Below are 21,445 nucleotides of genomic sequence, written 5' to 3' on the forward strand. Positions count from 1 at the left end.
GAGAAACTCTATGAGAAAGGAATCAGGGAACTGCTCCCTCTTCCAATCATCAAAAAGGAACTCTAGGTCTGGCATTTCTTTTCCTTTCAAGACTTCAATATGTCTCAGTCCAATGTCAACAAGCTCCTGCGGCATAAGAGCAATAGATTTTTCACTCCTTGCTTAGCAGCTACAACGAGTGTCTTGAACGTACCACAATCCAATGAACTCTTTATCTGTCTATTGGACAGTCTCTGCATCCTTCTTCCTCGTCATCAATCTAGTCTGCACATGCTGAACTACTTCTCAGTTGCTTGCTTCTGAATGGGGTGGGGGTGTGGTAGTCTCGCCGGTGTAGATCTTCCCATCTCCCAGGAATATCCAAGCGCGTCAGCCTAGCACATTGACTGCTGACGGAGTAACGTCCTTCACAATGAAGGGAGCGTTAAACCTAGGTTGATGCCATTTGCAGACAAAGTTCAGCATCAGAACCTGATCTTCGGGAAAAAGCCTTGGCGGTAAAAGTTAATTTGATCCAGTTGCTGTACGGTCTTCATCTGTGTTCTGAGACCGACACCCCTTCCGATTGACTTGGTCTAAAATGACAGAGATACTTGTAGTCATACATGTTAAATACACACGTAGCTCATCTCCTAGCAATTCTGCTGTTGTCTGGGCATCACTTCTAGTCCTCGATGGAGGAGTGAGAGGCGTTCTCATTTGCCTAGCAGTTACTAGTTCATGGGGCGTAAGATGATGGTCAGAGCCTAGTTGGTTCCGCAACGCATACAGCGCAAGAGGCAGGCAATGTAGCCATCCTTTTTTCAACGTTAACTTTAGCTTGGTTATCCTCTCTTTGAGCAGGCCATTGAGTCTCTTACAGATTCCATTCACTTGTGGGTGATAAGCCGAAGAAAATGTATGCTTTATACTGAGCAATAAACCTATTTGCTCAAATACTTCATTCACAAAATGTGGGCCATTATCTGATCTTAATACCTCACATATTCCCCAACTAGGAAACGCTTCTTCAACTAGGAACTTCACAATGCAAGTGGCGTCTGGATGTGTGCATGGGCCAGCTTCGACCCACCTTGAGAAGGGGCACACCACCACTATCATATATCGATAGCCATTACAGACTTGCAGCATGTCAACATAATCAATATGTAAATGCTGAAAAGGACCTTTGGGTCAAGGTATGACTCTTCTGACTGTTCGCAGCATGTGCCCAGCAGTACATTTTTGACATGCAATGCAATTTACTACATACAAAGCAACGTGTTCTAACAAATTCGGTACTAACCATTCCTCCGCAATAGTTGCTGCAAGGCTTTCCCTAGTGACATGCATAAGGTTGTGTATCTGCTCCAAAGCCACCCTTAATAAGGCTACAGGCATCACTGCTTTACCAGTGCTTTCCTGTCGCCACAATTCCTCGGAAGGGGATAAAGAACACCCCCTCCATGTCCACAGATCCTTCTCATCCTGTTGTGCTTCACATTGAACTTCCATTAATTGTGTCTTCGACAAATTATTAAAACTTTCTTTTATTATCATCATCACCACCATTGTTTCATTCACATCAGGCGTATCTAAACTCATAATGTCGGTTTAATATGCAACCCTTTTTTCCTCTTTGTTTGCGGCTTGGTTTCTGCATGAAATAAAGTCTGCTCTCTTAGTGTGTGCTGCGCACTTAATGATTGCAATGGCTTCTGGGAGCTGTAGTGCTTTAATAAGTCACTCCAATAAAGCTGCGTGTTGCACTGGATTGCCGTACGTGCAAAGGTAGCCCCTCCTTTTCCAACGTGCTAACCCTACATATACTGTCAACGTCACATAGGCAGAGTCCGTGTACATGGTTACTTCCTGGTCTGCGTGTTCCTCAAGCGCGACAATCAGCGCCACAAATTCTGCAGCCTGTGCTGAAAAGTGAGACGGTAGTTGTGCACTAATCATTACTTCAAATTCACCATTAGCCATGTGCCTTACCACAGCGGTACCTGAATATATTTTCCCATCAGTTTGATTGATCTTTAAAGACCCATCAATAAAGAGAATCTCCCCAGCTGACAAAGCATTTTCTTTTACTCTAGGAATCTCGTCATTAGAATTCCTCACAATTTACACAATCATGTGCATGCTCGTCTTCTGCCAATACTTCAGCTTCAAACGTGGCAGGGTTTACTGTCTTACATTTTACTATTTTAATTGTTGGATTCGATATAACCACCTCATAAGCAGAAGCTATTTGAGACATCAGTGTACCTTTATGTTTTTCCAAAACAGCAAATAATGCATGTTCAACAAACATCGTCATATACTGGCAGACTTCTCAACAACGAACGCGGTGGCTGCCAAAGAATGTTCGCAGGGGAAGTGACCCCTCATTACTGGGTCCAAGATCCCACTGTAATATGCTAGAGGCTTGTACCCCAACGTAGTTCTCTTTGTGAGTACTGCCACCATGACTGTCCCATTCGTGTGCAAAAATAAAAATAATTCCTCCGAATAATTAGGAATCCCTAAAACTGGGGCTGTACAAATTTACTTTTTCAACTCATCAAAACCTTCCTCCATCTCCTCAGTCCATACCATTTTTTCCTGATTACTTGAGCCTTTTTCAGGGCCTGCAACATTGGCCTTGTGTATGAACTATAATGAAATACCCATGCTCTAACATAATTGCATAGGCCCTCATTACAACCTTGGCGGAGGACCATGGTGCTATTAGCACCATGGTCCATGCCGCTAAGGTTACGATTCCGCCATGGTGGATGGTGGAATTACCGCCCCATTCCAAGGTGAGTGGGGCGGTAATTCCCCATTCACCATTTTCCCTTCCCCATTCCCATTTTTGCCCCCAATGGGAATGGGGAAGGCGCTAATTACGGCCCCGTCAATTACGGTGCCGTAATTAGCTCCAAAGTCCCTTTGCGGGTTGGATTTTTAACGCCTGCTAAAAGCAGGCGTTAAACACCAACCCGCAAAGGGACACTTGTAATCAGGCGTTGAAGGTTAACGGCGCCGACGGCGCCGTTAAACCCTTAACGCCTGAGTTGTAATGAGGGCCCTAGTCTCAAAAATTGCTGCATGTGCTTTATTGTGTGCGGTTTTGCCGTTTTCAGAATTGCCTCAGCCCTTTCAGGTGTAACCTTCCTTCCTTTGTACGAGATTAACTGGCCTATGTACAGCACCTCTTCTTGGCAATACTGCAATTTTCTTTTTCCACTTTGTATCCTTTCTCTGCTAGAATAATTATTAGCTGAACTGAGTCACGTCTGCACTCTTCTTCTGATGTGCTGCAGATCAAAATATAATTTACGTATTGCAGCTCAACACTTGGCGAATCAATATTGCTTAAGTCCATCTGCAGGACTCTATTGAAATTCGATGGAGACTCACAGTACCCTTGAGGTAATCTTGTGCTTTTTAACTTATTCTGTCTAAACGTAAATGACGTCAGATCTTGAGAATCTTTATGCAATGGGATTGAGAAAAACACATTTTTTAAGTCAATCACAGTCAAATATCGCACCTCAACAGGGATACTACATAAGATCGTCGCTGGATTAGGAACTAGAAGAAACTCTGCCTCTGCAATCTGATTAATTGGGTGCATGTCTTGAATTAAACACCATGACCCCCCCCCTTTGATTTTTTGAACAGACCTGTATGGCTTTCTCAATGGAATCTTACTTCCAGGATTCTCCTTAGTATAGGTATTTTCACTGGTACTGCATGTGTCTCACACTCTGGTTCCCAACATATAGGTAACATGGGGGTGGAGCTTTGGGTGGGGGTACTTGGCTCCACCTCTACAGAGAATTGAGGGGAACCTGCATCCCTTCAGGATTAACCAGATCATTCATCCTGAATGCAGTAGTTCCTTCTAAAGATGGCAGAGTGAATCTCGATGAAGAGATTTTTAAAGATGTCAAAGATATCGTTCGCACCAGATTTCTTAGATTTTGATTAGTGGTCTAGCCTGCCAGTGTCGTTCTCGTTTTTCAATGCTTTGGAAAGACGGATAGAGCCATTAATATATTCACACTGTGTAGACCTATTCATACAGGGTCTCGTGACCTCAGATGGTGTCAAGTTGGAACATTTAGACTCCCTGTCTCAGGGCCCCTCAGAGTCAGTGATCAGGAGCACGTCGTCCTCTGCCTCTGTTTGATCCATAATAGCACGTAACCCATTAGCCCGAAGGAATTTGCGTGTTGTCTTATTAATAGCACTTTGTGCCAGTGCTAATTTACGCATATTTTTTTCAACTTTATTTTAGAGATTTTTAAGGTAACCTATACAGGTTTGAGGCAGGGATGCGTCTTAGCCCCATGCCTCTTGAATCTCTTTCTGTTGGATCTCGGGTCAGCATTTACTCAGCAGAGGTGTTTTCTGCCACACATCGGCCAAGCACAGATTCAATACTGGATGTATGCTGACAACATCCTGGTGTTTGATTGCACTCCTATTGGGCTTCAGAGGGCTATAAATGGGCTATCTACCTATTTGGAAACAAACGTATTAATTGTTAACTCCAATAAGTCCAACATAATTAGTTTCCCTGGGGGGAGGAAAAGAATTCTTAGCTTCAATTGGAATTTTGCTGGACAGAATTTGGAAGTAACATCTCATTTGAGATATCTAGCAATGCTAGATGCAGTGCATTCAGTGAGTCATGTTGACACATTTCTGATGTGTTATGTACTACTTTAGATTGATGTGGCACTGGAGTACATGGAAGCCACAGTATGATGCATGGCTCTGGGTGTGTGAAGATACTGGTACACCTGTCGTACATTTGAAATTTAATTCAAAGGTATATGAATAAGTCAATTTCTTGATGTCACTATTGGGCCATAAGGGCTAGTTGCACAGCTCAATGGAGTAAACCACGAGGCACTTTTCATGCATTTACTAATTGTGTGCTTGGGCTTAAATCACTTGCATTGTCATTTCTAGTTATTCTATAACTAACATTTTTAAATAATCATGGGACAGTTGAATTGCATCTAAATGAATGTTTTTCTTTGTATTTTCTTTTCCCATTTCATTCTCGCATTATTTGTTTGATGTCTTGTCCTTTTCTTTTCTGTCTTTATGATGTTTCCAGTGATTTCACTTTTTGTTAATATATTGTTTACATGTATGTGGGTTCAAAATTGAGTTACATTCTCAACCCAATACACCTTTCTTTGTACACTACTTGCTAACATGATTGCGAATCAGTCCTGAGGAAGACCACCACTGGTCGAAACACGTGTTGGCTGAGTCATGACTTTAATAAATGTCCACAACCAAAACAAGAAAAATATCTCATCAATTTATTGATAAAAAGCTTTCACACTATTCTGTGCTTTGTGCGCAGGTCAAGAGGGGCAAACATTCAATTTGCTATATGATGCGTTATATATTGACTAACAAATGCCACAATATATTGCAAATTTGGCTGGCATTACTCATTTGTGGTTGCCTATATGTTATGTAGTATTTGTATAGCACCTGCTGGCATATGTTATGGCTTTGAAGTGCTGTTATGTGGCATTTTACATGTGCTTGTAACACTGACATGCCTATACGTGTTATCATCTTACTTCATTACATCTTACACTAAAGGGCATTTCTTGGGTACTGTCCATCTGCAGTCGGGAATCCTGCTCCAACCTCATCCCCAGAGACTGTCACTTGTGTTATGTCAAAGACAGAGGATGCCATAAGCTCCCAGGGGTGCAGAGAGATATCTGGTACAGTCCTCCCGGCTGTGTTCCTGATAGTGCTGCGATATGATGGTAGGGATACAGCGCTTCAGGTCATCCCATCTTTTCTGTACTTTTTTTGTGGTCCGCGGGCAGCGCTGGTCAATGGGCCTCTCTTGCCAGGGCCAAGATCCGGCATCAGACGTCTTCCCAGGACTCAGACTCAGCATGCCTCATCCCGGACAAGCCTTTACACAGCCCCCGGGTTCTCAGAGGGAAGCTGGAGGCTCAGTGATCTAATCTGATGTGTTCTCCTTCCCACGTTTGCAGGGGTCCCATTGGCTCGGGCTGTTTTCTTTCTTCTGGCCTGAAAGGGACACCATAGGAATAAATGGGCCATGGCTATCACTGGGATGGGGGCCATCACTGTTAAAAGCAGGCTTTCTACATGCTGGGCACTCTATTGTTTTCCTAGTGTGCATTTTACACTTTCAAAGAAAAAAAAAATCCAAACTCAAAAATGCCACTTAAACTTGCATTCACTAGTTTTTTTTTATGTGTTTCTTTTTTTGTCGGACTACCACACAAATACCCTGTAATTTCTCTTCCTCTTCCTTTATATTCTATCACAGGTTATATTTATAAAGATGTTATATATTTATCAAACTGCTTAATCACAAATCCTTCTGTTGTGCTGCCAGCAGTTATTAGGAAATTAAACTGTGGGTTCATGGGTCCCAACTTTTGATTTTGACTACAGGGGCAGAAATACCCCCACCTCTGTCCTGAATATAAGGAAGCGACCAGCCCAACACAACCCCTGGCCAAACACATTTAAAAGCACTTGTTTTTTTTAATAAGGAATTGCAAAAAGTCATACAAATAACAACTCATTTTTAATATATAACATCTCAGCAATGGCCTCTTAACCTGCTGAGCTACCCTGGTAGCTTTCTAATGTAAATTGTGTCTATGGATCCCTTAATGCACTAAAAATCACGGCATTACCAACAGTCTTTTGGGTGCACCACTGCCATGGAAGTGATTTAAAGTGGAATTGATGTACAGTGTGGAGTTTGGAAAGAAGCAGCATGAAACACACTGCAGAATTGTAAAACTATGATTTTGAACACTTCCTTTGAGCGGAGTTCAACTGCCAGCTCTGCCTCCTCAGAACTCCGCCCCTCCTCAAAACTCCGCCCCACCTTGTGAGAGCCCCCCCTATCAATTGTGTCCATTTCCACGACTGTCCAGGGGTGCAAAGAGACCACTGAGCCACTGTCCCGCAACCGGGCCTACAGATAGTAACTCTTGGCTACAGGTGCTTTAACCAGAAACCAGCCTGGGGGGTTCTCCTGCTCACTGAATGTGGAGTTTCGCTAGGGTGACCAGATTTTCAAAATAAAAACCCAGGACAGGACAGGCCACCGACATAGAAGTAGGACTACAATTTCGCGGGTCACTGACACAAAAGTAGGACTACATATCGTAGCACTGATAAAGGCAAAAAAGGGACTACAAACATAGCACTTAAAACAGTGAAGTTTGGGGGCAGCCACAGCAGATCAAATGCTGGATTAATGTACACATACCTGTGAAGCCACTATGTGGCACGGTTTTCTGTTTTTAGAGTGAATTCTTGGGGATCCACCTGTACAGGTAGAGCACTGCAGTGGACTGGGGTTATTGTCAACCCAACAATATTTCGCTGTGAGATTAAAGCAAGCATTTTCACAATTGTACACACTTTATGAAGACTGCTGACCCCCTTGCATCATAGAATGGCACAAAAGTAATGCACCCCACATGCGTATGGCAAACTTTATTGTGGAATTATTTCACCCGAAAAGGTTTTTGGTGATGAAAAGAACTATGCCTTTATTGCAAAGAATGAAAACAGTGAAGATTGAAAACAGTGAAGATAAAAAGCAAGAGAATTGCTGTACACGTTTTATTACTATTATGAGTACTTTGCTGATGAATGTATTCTTTGTAGCACCGATTTGTCTTTCTGTAGCCTGCTATGGAACTCAGAGCAGCTCAGGCTGAAATTAACCCTAGTAACCAATATGGATTTCAAAGTCTCAATGTCCATTCAGTTTCGTTCATCGGTCCATGTATTGTTCATAATTGAAAAGATTCTTTCCACTGGCGCATTTGTGCCGGGCAAGCACAAGACAAACTGGACCATCATGCTCATGTTTTTCATTGTTATGTTCTGCTGTGAAAAATAGGTGAAAACCTCCACCCACCGTTCATCTGCAGACTTTTTTTGCTGGTTCCACTGGGCCAGCCTGCAAGCTGTGTAATTACGCACACAGCTCAGCTCATCAAAAAGCTCTGTGTCATCGAGTTTGAGCCTTCCTGATGTAGACTGCACAAATTGTAGGGAGCCCTCTACATCTCCCCAAACAGGGACACTGTTTAGGAGGACCCAGGAAAAAACGTTCAGTTCTGTGAAGTGAGCGCCCCATTCTTCTAGGTACTTTACACAGCAGTCATAAAAAGAGTACACATATTCGTTGAATTGGGTTTCATTTAGTTGCCCTTGTTCACGGAGGTCATTTAGGAGGCCTTTTACTTTGTTACTCAGAAAACATGCATCACGCCGCCCTATCATTTTCTCCTTCAGCCTCATCAACCTTTGGCCAATATCAATAGCATTTGAGTTTTGCTTTTCAAGAACCTTAATCGTATCATTAAACAGGACTAGCTGGTTCTGCAGGAAACAGAGCCACGCCTCACCAATAGGGTTCTGCAAAAACTTGGTAATGGCTGTAGAGGTTTTTTCCTGTGAGAAAAAGTATGACTTCAGGGCTGGGTACAGTTGGAGCACCCTGTCAAGAGCTGGCAATAGGGACAGCCAGCGTGTGTTACTGGTGCCAAGAAGGCTCTGGTAGTCTATCTCCACAAATTCACAAAATTCCTTTAACTGTTCTGTTCTAACAGTATAGATGTGGAAGTATTTATACACTTTCAATATGAAGGATTCTATATCCAAGGGGAGCCCATCAGCAGCAGTTTGCACTGCATTATGCACAATGTGTGCTGCACACCCCACACCAATTAGTTTATTTTCAGGGATTGCCTCCTTCAACTTACAAAAAACATTGTTTTTCCCTGCTCTTGCTTTCCCACCAAAGTTTGTGTTTGTGTTATCCGCACAAAAGGCTATTACCTTTTCCCTTAGATTGTTTTTCTCCAGGGCTTGAAGCAGTTCCCCAAATAATATTAATGAGGTTTCCCCAGGGACCGAGGTGAACTCCAAAATCTTAACTTTCACCCACTCAAGGTCCTGGAAATATCTGATTACAATTGGGATGAGCTTCACCTCTTTCCTGTTCGAAGCATCAACCGAAACTGATAGACAGGTAACATTACTCAAATCACGCTGGAAATCCTCCATAGCTAAAGGCGCCAGCACTTTGGATACTAATGCTTCTGCTTTTGTACGGGCACAGGTAAATTTCTCATCATACAATTTCCTTATCAATGAGGATGTGCAGTCCATTGATCTAAAGCTGTGGTTGTGCTTTGCAAGGTGATAGGCAAAAGTGCCCTCAGCAGCAGCCCTACTGAGGTCTGTGTCCCCAGGAACAGCCTTCCCAAAAAACTGTGTGATATTGCTGCTGCTGGCTGCAGATAACCAAAATTTGTGCTTTTTGGTTTGCACGTGCTCCTTAATATCTCCTTTTCCACCATGGGCAATAGAAAAAGAGCATCTGCAGTGCTTGCAATACACTTCACTGTCACTCCTTGCAACCTCCTCTTGGGCATCTTTGGTAGCTACCTAGCTAGTGTTTCTAGATAAAGCTTGAAGAAAAAAGTAATGTCAGTCATCGTGATATGGTGAACTACGTCTCACGCAACAACAACAAAAATATCTTGATGACTGAACTATGGTTGTAGTAGTATACCTGGAAAGTCAATAAATCCTCAAATGTGTTTGTGACTTATACAGGTGCAACAAAGGGCACAGCATTGGCATTTGCCAAAAAAACAAAATGAGAGTAGAGTGGTGCCTGAATTGCAGGAGGGAACTGGGCAAGCATTTACAGGCAAGCATAAAGCCTACACAGGCTCTCTTCATAAACAAAAAATGTTGAGGACAGAAGGCAGGGGGTTTGTTCTGTCCCAGAGGCAGGAGCGGCTGAGTTTAGAAATAAAAGCCACGCCACCATTGAAAACTTGTCCTTGCTGGCTGCACAATGCCCTCTGCCCCCCATATAAGAACACTCAGGTTGTAGTTGCCTCCTAACACCAGTAAAATGTTACATGTCAAGGAAAGCTTGCCTTGTGGGTTGCACAAATGCAACCCATGTAAGAACATTAATCATGTTGCCTTTAACACCTGTAAACAAATGTCATATGCCCCCCTCTGAGAACACACATGTTGGCTTTACTCTTAATGCGAGCACAACATTCCATGCCATAGTACAACCCAGCCAGCCCCATTGTAGTGCCCTCCATGTAATAACACTCAGCACATTGGCTTGCATAACAATTACATCACAGGTGTGCAAGTAACAGCGCTGCAATGGCCAAGGCCTGTCTGCGCGCTGTACAAATGTAAAAATAAATCATACAAATAAATAAGTAGGGTTGGCAAGTATTCTTAAAGAACATGTACAGAGGAACTGCTCCGCTACCAGATGGATGCAAAATGAGTAACCTGCAAGTCACATTTCATTTCCTTACCTGTTGGATATTGCAGGACGATGTGGGTGTGCTGCAGCAGGGATGAGGGTCACAAACGAGCTGGATGCAAGAGGATCGACTGATGTCAAGCTGGTGGCGTGAAGGGATGCGCTGCAGGCTGGAGCAGGAAGCAGGTCCACGAGAATAATGCTCTTCGAACGCTCAGGCGATGGAATCCAGACAGCAGCAGCAGTCACGAAGGAAAAGAAAATGAATGCTGCTAGAAACTCCAAGCCCCACTCACGGAAGAAGATGGAAGAATGATGCTGCGACAGCCACGGAAGAAAAAGAATGAACCGTTCGTGCCCGTGGTCGAGGCTTTTATGTGTTGCCAGCCAGGGGTCCCATAACTTCCCCCAAACACGTCGCAAGTCGCGCTTCCTGCAACGTCACAAGCTGACGTTGCAGGAAGTCTCCAGGTCCTGGAGGGCGTCTATAGGCTGTGTGGCTGTGTTTCCGGCTTGGGCGGGGGCTTGGGCGCAGAGAAAGTGAAAGTATGAGCCTGCGCACTGCAGCGCAGGCTCATACTGCAGCGTCGGAGCGGTGTCGTCCGAAAATCGGGACACCAGACACCCGCGCAGCAAAACCCCGGACGGGGTTTGGAAAAAAAAAAAACCCCGGGACAGGGGGTGATTTCCCCGGACCTGTCCCGGCAAAACCGGGACGTCTGGTCACCCTAAGTTTCGCTGCTGCCCTTCACTTCAGTGTGCACTGGCACTCGAGTCTCCGTTAATAGCTCACAGACGGTCATTTGTTTTGGATAGCAGCCAAAGGATGAGATGCAGGAAGGAGTGTGCACCCGCGTAATGGCGCACGCAGAGCTTTTCTATACGATTCCAGCGTTACCACATCGGGAAATGGTATATGCGCATGCCATGGCGTATTTTAGGTAGTTCGCATGCAGTATCGTACTTTTTCTGCATGCGGAGAAACCCCTGATCCGTTTGCTGCAGATAAATGTTGAAGTGTGCCTCAGGCAACCATATGCAATCAGTGGTGCACTCAGACATTTTTCATAGGGGTGGGTGGCCTGATGAGGTAACTGTACATCTTGGGGTGGCACCCGAAGTTGCATTCATAAAACGCAGGTGGGGGGAGCAGCATTTTTATAAGGGTGTCCGTGGCCCCCCTTGGCTACCCCTTGGGGGTGCCTCTGCATGCAATAAAGGCAATTACTGCAACATCCATTTCTGCCGATTTTAACAAGCTTGTCATAGGGCCTCATTACGACCCCGGCATTAAACCATGGTGCTATTAGCACCATGGTCCCATGCCGGGGTCCACCATGGTGAATGGCGGAATTACCCCCCATTCCAAGGTTGGCGGGGCGGTAATTCCCCATTCAGCATGGCCCCTTCCCCATTCCCATTTTTGGCCCATAGGGCTCAATGGGAATGGGGAAGGCGCTAATTAGTGCACCGTAAATTACGTTGCCGTAATTAGCTCCTAGGTCCCTTTGCAGGTTGGTTTTTTAACGACTGCTAAAAGCAGGCGTTAAAATGCAACCCGCAAAGGGACCTCGTAATCAGGCGTTAAGGGTTTAACGGCGCCGACACCGTTTACGGCGCCGTTAACCCCTTAACGCCTGGGTTGTAAAGAGGCCCATAGTGTTTTGGTCTGGCAGTCGTTCCAGGCACAGGGCTGCTGAGTAGTAAGCCAAGCGGGGGACTGCCCAGAGTGAACTCTGGAGATTTCCTGACAGAAAAGGAAACCAAATGTTTGGTGGGAGGGGCGATTCCCTGGGACACGCGTCTCCCAAAGAGAAGACAAATCAATGCAAGGTGTGTTGCATCCTCGCCCCAGGCTACACAATCAAAATGATGCCAATCACGTCTGCCCACTGCGTGCAATACATATTTGAGTGAGAGGAATATTTGCTTAATATGAACTTCCACATTAATAAGGGAGTTGCGTGAATATGTGGGGTATTTGTGTGAAACTGCTGAAGGTCCATCATTTGTAAACAGGAATGCCACTTAAGTGTTAAAATCGGGAGTGCAGTAAACAGCGTGTAAGGTAGCATATATAAACTAAACAAGCATTCGCTAATCAAATAGTTCTGGCTTTGGCATGGGCACAACTGCTCGAGTCCCCTCTGGTGTACGTTCCCCTCCGGCCTTCTTACAAAAAAGGGTTCCATATAATAATGTCCCCGCAAAAATGCTGGAAAAAAAGTGCTGGTTTTTGCAGGGACATTATTACATTAATGTCACCAATGGCTTTTCCCAGCGACATTATGTATGGGGACATTATGTATGGGGACATTATTAAATGATACCCAAAAAAGGCTACTTGGAGGGCGCGTCAAGGAGATGTATTTCTACCGGATGGGGTCTGAAAGGCGGAGTCCCTTTCTCACAGTTTGCTTGAGTGGCATACACAAGCAAGTACACATAAAAATCCTTGACGCTTGTTGTGTATAATTATTTTTAATTAGAAATACGACCCTCCATGTCATATTCAAGGATTCCAACTATGTCGGCTTCTCTGGCAGTAACCTGCCAATGACAGTGTGACTAATATTGTACATGCTGACGGAGCTTGACCAAGCAAATGTGGACATTTGGGGCTTTAAAAGTTCACTTTAAGCAGCCACAGCACACAGAAAATGGAATTGTTCTGCTTATGGTTGTTTTTTGCCCGTGATTCACCAGGGATCCAAAGACCAATGGAGGGAGGCACCAGATGGACAACTTGCAAGGGATCCAGAGAGGAGAGTAACTCGCCAGAGCAGCCCAGGAGCAGAGGGGCGTCTGACCAGAGCAGCCAAGAGCCAGAGGGGCAACTGAACATCAAGCTTTGCTTTTACCTTAGTTTTACTTCAGTCCAGTTTTTTTTATTTTTGGCTACAAGCTGAAATTATTGCTCTGGGGTTCAGCAAGGGGAGATGACGTGTGAGGAGGGACACAGCTTGAGGGTGTTTAGTTATGCAATAAACCATTGACTGTCCCTGGCCATGCTAATCCCTGTGGCCATTCCCACCTGCCCCTCCCTGCCCAAAGCCCATCCTTCCGAAACCTCTCTGAGGTAGCTCGATCAAGCAGTCACATCAAACGTTGGCCTGCCAGTGTTATTTCTGAGTAGTCTGCTGAGAGTTTACGACTTAATATGCAGGCGTAAATGTACTACCGATGTAATCAAAATGCCATAATCAAGTGTGCCTCCAACCACCTCATTTATATCTTTTCCTTGGACTGAGGTCCTGTTTGAAAAGCATTGACGTAGTCAACATTTTTGGATTGTGTATATAATAGATAGGCATATGCCTAATTTCGCACCAATTTCCAGCTGTTGTAATCTTATGGGAAGGTTGTACCGTTATGGCAGTGCCATTCCTACACATAAGTCAAAACGGTTGTCTTTGCCAATGTTTGTATTCAACTGAAGTGGCTGCAGCCAGTGATTGCTGGCAACCACAAAGTGTATTGAGTTTTAAGTATGGGCATGCCTGAAATACTGAATTTCTGTTTTACTCAATTAAAATCATACAGTAATAATGTAAAATGAACACTAGAGCATCACTGGTCATAGCTGGATTCACTTCCTCTACTATTCATGTAGGAAAATGACATTTTTGCCTGCTGACACCGTTTAGAGCCGTATGCAGGTCACATTTAATGACAAGCAAAATAGGTTTAAGCTATGTTTGTAATTGTGTATTTATGTAAATGATCACGTATTACACTAATAAATATGTTCAAAAGAGCTGTGTCTCAGATAGTATTTTGTTTAATTTGCATGCAGTTGGATCAAAGCTTTCTATTAATGAAGATATTGTTTTGCCATTTGTCGGTGACAATCTAGTGCCATTCGTTTTAAGTTTTAGTTTTATCCGTTAGGTGGTGCTAAAGCACCACATGTAAGCTAAAATGATTGCATAAGAGTACAGCTAGGGAGAAATGGCATACGAGGGACACAAAGCTTGTAGGTGTTTGGTTATTTACCCACCCATTGACTGCCCATGGTAATGTTAATCCTTATGGCCATTCCCACCTACTACCTGCCCCTCCCACACAAAACACAGCTTCCTGGGATCTCTTTAAGCTACCTTTATCAAGCCTTAACATTACACTTTGTGCTCAAACTGCCTGCCAGTGTTTTTTCGAAGAGGTATTTTGAGAGTTCATGACTTAATTGGAGCTATCAATGCGCTGCTGGTGTAATAAAAATGTCTTAACCATGTATGCCGCCAGCGACTCCATTTATAAGCACTATGCATGTTCTTCACTGAAGTCCTGTTAACTCTAAGCATTGGTAAAGCCAACACAGTTTTGGCTTGTGTATGAGTATTAGTCATTTGCCAGGCACTGCTATTAAATGCACAGGTCTGCACACCATTTTGGATCAGCTAACATCGATGGTAAATTAATACCACTTTGGCTGTGCTGGCAAATACCTTTCCTATGCCTACACAAAAGCTAGCTCTATTGGCATTGCTAATGTTTTCTTCCTGTTAATTTCGAGTCTATCCACAAAGCAACACAAGCTATTGTAGCTCGCAAGCCAAAGGTCAAGCCCAGTCTGGCCTTGGCTTGCCTAGTCCAGCACCTCTCCCTGCCCCCTCCTCAGCCAGAGTACCACCAGAGGGGGCAGGTGAGGTGTGCAGCAAGGTGAGAAAGGTTACACTGCGTTAAGACAGCATATAAGCAAACAGGGCTCTGAGATGGGGGCTGCACCATAGACGTATTTACAACAAGGCCAGCCCAGGGCAGATTGTCAGAGGAGTGGCATTTTATTGCGGTTTATTTTCAATTCACTGGTTGTCATTTTTTAAATATAAAGCCAATTTTGTTTCTCCGAGTCTGGTTGATCCGTAACCCAATGATACATTTTGAACTGTTAGTAGTCATTCCACTTGGACAGCTGAAGTCTTTGATGGCCAAACTTGTATACTGCTTGATATTTGCAAAACCTTTATTGGTAGGGTGAAGAAGAAAAAACGGAAACCTGCACTAAACCCAACATGTTTTAGGTAGTGATTCAGTCATACAACTCTCAGACACATATCACAGATATAAAGCTGCTTGGTCAGTCTTATCTTCCCAAAATGCGCTTTAATATGCAAAACAGCCCAAACCTCATTGGTTGTACTGGTGCCATTTCACGTTATCTTTGGAGTTCTTTCTAATCAATACGCAAATACACTGTGTTAAGCAACACTTTTATATTGAAATACATGAAATGCAATTTTTAAACCTTTGCAAAAATGAGGGGTTTCCCTTCCAAAAAGTAAAGGTTAAAAACAATACATTATTTTACAATATTAAATGCATGCCCACGCTTAGGTCAAGCACAAAGTTCCCACAGGTGGCACTAAAATGATGTTCAGACGCAACCACTCATTTCCCTCTCAGGCACCACATTTCAGAGGTCTGTGGCCGCACGAAAGGTGCAAGCATGAACTAGATCACAGAGAAGTTAAAATGATCAAGAGTAAATCTGAATGCGCAAGTGCATCAAGAAACCTGTGAAAGGATACCCAAAGCAGAGAAGGGTGAGAACAAAAACTGTGTGCCAAAGGTACACACGGAAAGATATCCATTCAGCCATCTTTACAGAAGCTGCTCAGTGCTAAGCAGGCAAATGGCATCCCTGCTTGGTTTATCTTGTGTCTTTGATGAAATTCTGCTGCATGCTGCGTAGTAGCAGGAGATCCAACTGCATAGTATGTCGGACAATACATAACTGTGATGCTTATGAGTAATCTTTACATTCATTTTATTTTAAATGCAAGGTAGGACTTTTACTGTGAAACAGTACTTCGAACGACAGCAGGACATCTATATCTATACCCACACATCTCAAAATGTCCCTATGTATTGTATAGTCCAACCAACTCTACGGAGTTAACAAACATTTAAAATTACCTTAAACGCAGGCTGGCAAGACCCAAAGCCTAAACCACACCCACAAAGGTAATATTGTGCTGGAACGCCTGATCCATTGCTCAGGTTTACTCTTGGAGTGTTGGGTATTTTGAACAATTGCTCAAACAGCAATTATGTAAACAGTATGTACCACTTCATTTGTTATAACAGGTGCCTGCATTGGTCAGCTGCGAGGAATTCTGTTGCATCCCACACATGAATTTTCAGGGTCATCCTTATCCGTTACTCCACTGTGACAACGCACAGCCAAAGATTCCAAGAACCTTCTCCAACTATCTTCACTCTAGTGAGGTGTTTATGCACAGGCAGAGTTTACAAATTTCACTTGTGATTTTGCCATACATTAATGGTGTTCCAGTCCAAGGGACTGGAGGTACATCAGCTGCAGCAGGTAACTTGCTTATTTCCATTTTGCCCCCTGCTAACACCAGAGCTGTAAGCTTGAGATGCGGGTGGAGATCTTTTTATTTAACATTTCTATGTGCCTGTACCACTTGCATATATTTCATATGTAAACCTCACCATTTGACAAGACCGGATATAGAAATTTAGTTATGTTGCATTAATATTGCAGACCAGTCTAGGTGCTTCTCATAGAGTGACAGCAGACAATTTGTGAGAGAAACCAGACATTAACATTGAAACCAAAATCCCTCATTCCAACCTTCTCTCACTTGTGTCCAGTTGGCACAGCTTATGTTCTTATCACTTCCTCTAAAAGATTGTTTTTCGACTGAACCGAAAGTAGACAATTAGCCGTAACAATTACCTCTAGTGCAGTCAATGGTAGAACGATAGAACGCACTGCTTTCTCCAAATTCTGGGCTGCAGAGATCTGAAGACACTCTTTCAATTAAAATAGCATAGAAGATGACATGCGGGATTAATAGAGCGGAAGCAATATCTTCTAATACCTGCAACCTTAAAAATGTCCTTATAATGTTATGGAGCCGAAATGGGGGACAAGATGGGGCTGACGGGGTGTAGTTTCGACAACGCGCACAGAGTTTGTTGAAGGGGTGGAATCTGGTGAAGGTGCAGAGTCTGGCAGAGGTGGAGTAAAGTTGGGGGGTGGGGGGATGGAGCTCAATCACCTATTTGGGCCTGGGGCAGCAGAATGCCTAAATATGCCACTGGGCTGCACCGCAAAGTTTTGAAGGGGTTGGGTATGAAAGACAAATGATTGGCTAGGGGAAAGGTGGAATTACCCATGGGAGGTTAGAGTGAGACTTGCTGGAAAAGGAGAAAACATTGTTTCATGTTTTCAAGCCAGATTCGTTATTTGTACGCAAACTCTGGTTTTCCACATCTGCAATAACAACAAATACCACAGGCATGAAGCATCAAGTGTTACTTTAAATAGAACATTTATTTTCATTGGACTGCCGCACATCTCTGTTGTCATTTCAGTAATATCAGCACAGTGAAAGGCATTGCATGGACTGACAAGATCAGATGAGCAGCTAGGGGGCGCTGACATGTCTGCTATGGACTGGAGCAAAAGGAAGTTTGCAGGGGGCGGAGGGATAGAATAAGAGTTGATGGCGGGAATAAAAGGGAAAAGACGCAGTGGGTGTCACAAACACAAGACTCAAGTCCCCAAATCTTCTCTCCCTGGATTCCATACTGCCTTCTTGAAGGTGTTTGGCCAGTCAACAGCATAGGGGATTTGAACAATATTTTACTGTGAAAAATCCTCCATGGGATGTTGAATCACAAGAAGCAGAACTCCACATTTTAGAGTTTCTTCAGACATGAAATGTAAGATCAAGGCAAGTCCACGCAGACGCCTCGTGCACTCTGATTCCTGCACGCTGTAGGGCAACGTATGACTGTGTGCTGAGGTAAGAGTGAAATAGCTCAGAACTGGACATAAGAGAGGACGACATCCCCCTGGATCTCTATGGTGTCGATTTGATGGAACTCCCTGTAGCGATGGTGGAAATTGAAGAGGTGCTGCCCGTTCATGTAGACTTTGAAGCAATGGTTTCCACAACGCACAGAGATCGGGGAGGGGGATATCAGGGAAATGTATCTTCAAAGCAAAACCCCTCTAGCTGGACCTCTCAAGGCTAGAACATTAGCTCTGGTTAGTAGCAGCCTTTATGATGAGCACAAGTACCATGAGCTGCTGACCCCATAAACCGAGACAGTCCTGCCCTGCTCATCAACTGAAGGGAGAAAGAACCTCATGATCCCCTCTTCCTAAGTATCCACCACTGGAGCCCAAAGGATATAATCACTTCCACACCCTTTGATCCTTGGATCATAAGAGAATCAGATCATTCTCCCATCCTAAAATCTTGTGGAAATGTATTCAATATTCCCATTCAAGCTTTGATTTTCATTTCAAAAGATGAGTTATGGGTTTTCGCTTTAAGCTGCACATCAAAAAGAAATTGAAGTATTTCCTGTCTAACAGAGACCCAAGCGAAAGGATGTGTGTAGTGGGGTGAAATGAAAGTCTGATACTGCAGTTAAGGGAAGTGAACTTCTTTACGCAGTTCCAATGACAAGGTATATACATCAGGTAAATCCAAGGGTAGGTAAGTAGGAAGGTACAGAGGAGACATCCACCGGCCTCCTCTCTCACAGGCTGCTTCACTCCAACTGACATTCATGGAACTTACAGGGGCACTCACCCCACAAAAATTCCATAGGCATAACATTCCACCCGGCATTATCTCAAGCAAGCATTCATGCAGGACTAAGGCAAGGAACACAAGACAACACATCTCCCTCCTCAACAGAAACCAAGATAAAGGAACAAAATAAAGGGCAGGGGAAATAAACAGGGTAAAGCAACCAAAGTATGAAACCAACAACACTCTGGCCACCGCAACTCCAAACTCCATAACTCCCAAATCCCACTCACCCAATTCTGAAGAACACAGAGACATGCTCCCACCTACCTCGTCCCTTCAATGACCTACAATGAAGCCAAACCCATCAAAACACTAAAGGTCTGTCGCAGCCCTAACAGCAGACACTCAACCAAAGGAACCAGCCCTAACTCCCAACACATCACCATGGCACACAATCTCAAAACAGCACCCTTGTTCATCCTGCTGCCAGCAACTAAGGTGCACTGAAACGCAGCACACCCTTCATCTTCTAGTTTGCTAAACCAGAACAAATAATCAATGCTCAAAGTGCACAGAGCACAGGCATTCACTACCGTGCACGGCAGGTGGAGAGGACCACCCCCTAAGGTACTGGTGTCCAACTCCCCAAGGCACGGGCAGGAACCCCCCTCAAGTACTGTGTCCAACACCCCAATATTTGTGGCATGCGTGGCAGAACACTATTGGGACCGTGATACGATCCTGAGTTGAGCCGAGAACTTGGGGATCTTCAATATAAAGGAGACAGTTTAATTTTATCTGGATTTTACCCCAACTGGTCAGAGGGCGGCTCGCCTGTCCTTTTTGGAGGCAAACGTTCCCTGCAAGAGAGGGGCATACAATATTCTATGATTCATCCGTCTAAGCTACGAGTGGTGCACAATAACAAACCACTTTTTTGTACAGATCCGAGGGAGATACAGGACTTCCTTGAGACGTTGTCTAAGGGGCGATGTATTTGATATTGCCTCTGATGTGCTTCCTGCCATGGAGCGTGGAGGGGGTGTTCTGCATTGTTAATCTATTGTGGGTCCCAGTGGATCATATGCCTTCTGGTTCTATTTATTGAGGGCTTTAAATGGTGGAATATAAAGCAGACTAGCTGGGGGTGTGGGGGAGTACAGTTATTGGGCCCTGCTAGTGCCAGGTTTGTTTATGTTACAGTACAAGACACTTGCTTACTAATTGGTTTGGTGGCCTCCCACTCCTAGGAGTTGTTGAGGGGCTGGGCCGAAGTTCGCCGAGTCCAACAACCCTGTGTGGTAACCTGAGTTGGTGTGAAGGGATGGTAGGGGGCGGGATTGGGTTGTCGTCCATTGCAGGTTGGGGCTGAGCAGTGGGTGAGGGGGTGGGGCTGGAGCACGGCAGGTTTTGGATCAGCTGTGTGGGTGGGAGAGGGTTAAGGGTAGTTGGTGGTTTATGCAAAAACTGTGCCGAGTGGAGTTCGTCTGAGTGTATTCTTGAGTTACGACATGTTTACAGAGGATATGGGTTTGCGGATAGGATGGCGGTTGGGCCAGTAGGGCAAGAAACCTGCACTCTCCTCAGTTGGAGCGTGCAGGCCCTAAATAACCATGCTAAAATGCACAGGGTGGTGGCCTATGGGAAGCGGCAACATGCTAAAATACTCCCGACTCTACGGCTCATTTTCCATACATTCACGCGGAATCATGACCATTAATCATGAATCATTCGGGTTTCGGCGTTTGAAGTTAGAGTATTACCCTTAAGGACGGCATGGGATTGTATCAGGGACGCTAGCGCAGCGATTGGTTACACTCATGTGTATGGCCTGAATGTGGACGACCCTGGGTTCTATGACTTTGGACCAAGTGTTCGGAGTATTCACACACACAGTTAATTGTGGCAGCCGAATTTAACACAATATTGCATGCAGAACTTGATAGTTTGACTCTAGGTGGCAGGTCTTAGACAGCAGCGGATAAGGCAATTCATGGGCGGCTGGTGGAATATGGGCTGCTGGATATTTGGAGAACCATGCATCTGGGAAACAGGGAGTAGTACTCTTTTTATTCTTCAGTCCACAATATGAGTTTGCATTTAGATTACACAATGGTGGGACAGGATCTGGTTCATAACACGTGTAGGTGTGTGATACTGCCGAGGATGTTATCTGATCACTCTCTGATCCTGTGGCAGGTCCAGTTGGAGGAGTTGGTCTGTAGGCCACATTAGAGATTCCTGGGTTCAGCATTATTAGATGCGGTGCATCGAAGTGAGGTTTTGGAGGTTATCACGTCCTTTTTTGTTATGAATGAAGGCTTGGTCACCCCTGACTGGGTTTTTTTACGAGAGATTTTTAAAGTGGTTTTAAAGGGGTGTTGCATCTTGCTGGAAAACGGGGTGCTTAAGACTATTTGGAGGAGGCTGGCAGGGTTGGAGGCCAAGCTTAAAGAGCTTCGGTCTGGGGTGAGAATCGGCAGTCCGGTGGTAACGTGGCAGCGATTTGGACAGCGCTTGATCAATTTCTCACAGCCCTGAAATTGGCATGTCGTTATGGAACAGAGGGGAGGTCTGAGAGGTATTTGGC

The sequence above is a fragment of the Ambystoma mexicanum genome, chromosome 2p (genome assembly GCF_040938575.1).
Source record: "Ambystoma mexicanum isolate Mex_15411 chromosome 2p, UKY_AmexF1_1, whole genome shotgun sequence".
Lineage (NCBI taxonomy): Eukaryota > Metazoa > Chordata > Amphibia > Caudata > Ambystomatidae > Ambystoma > Ambystoma mexicanum.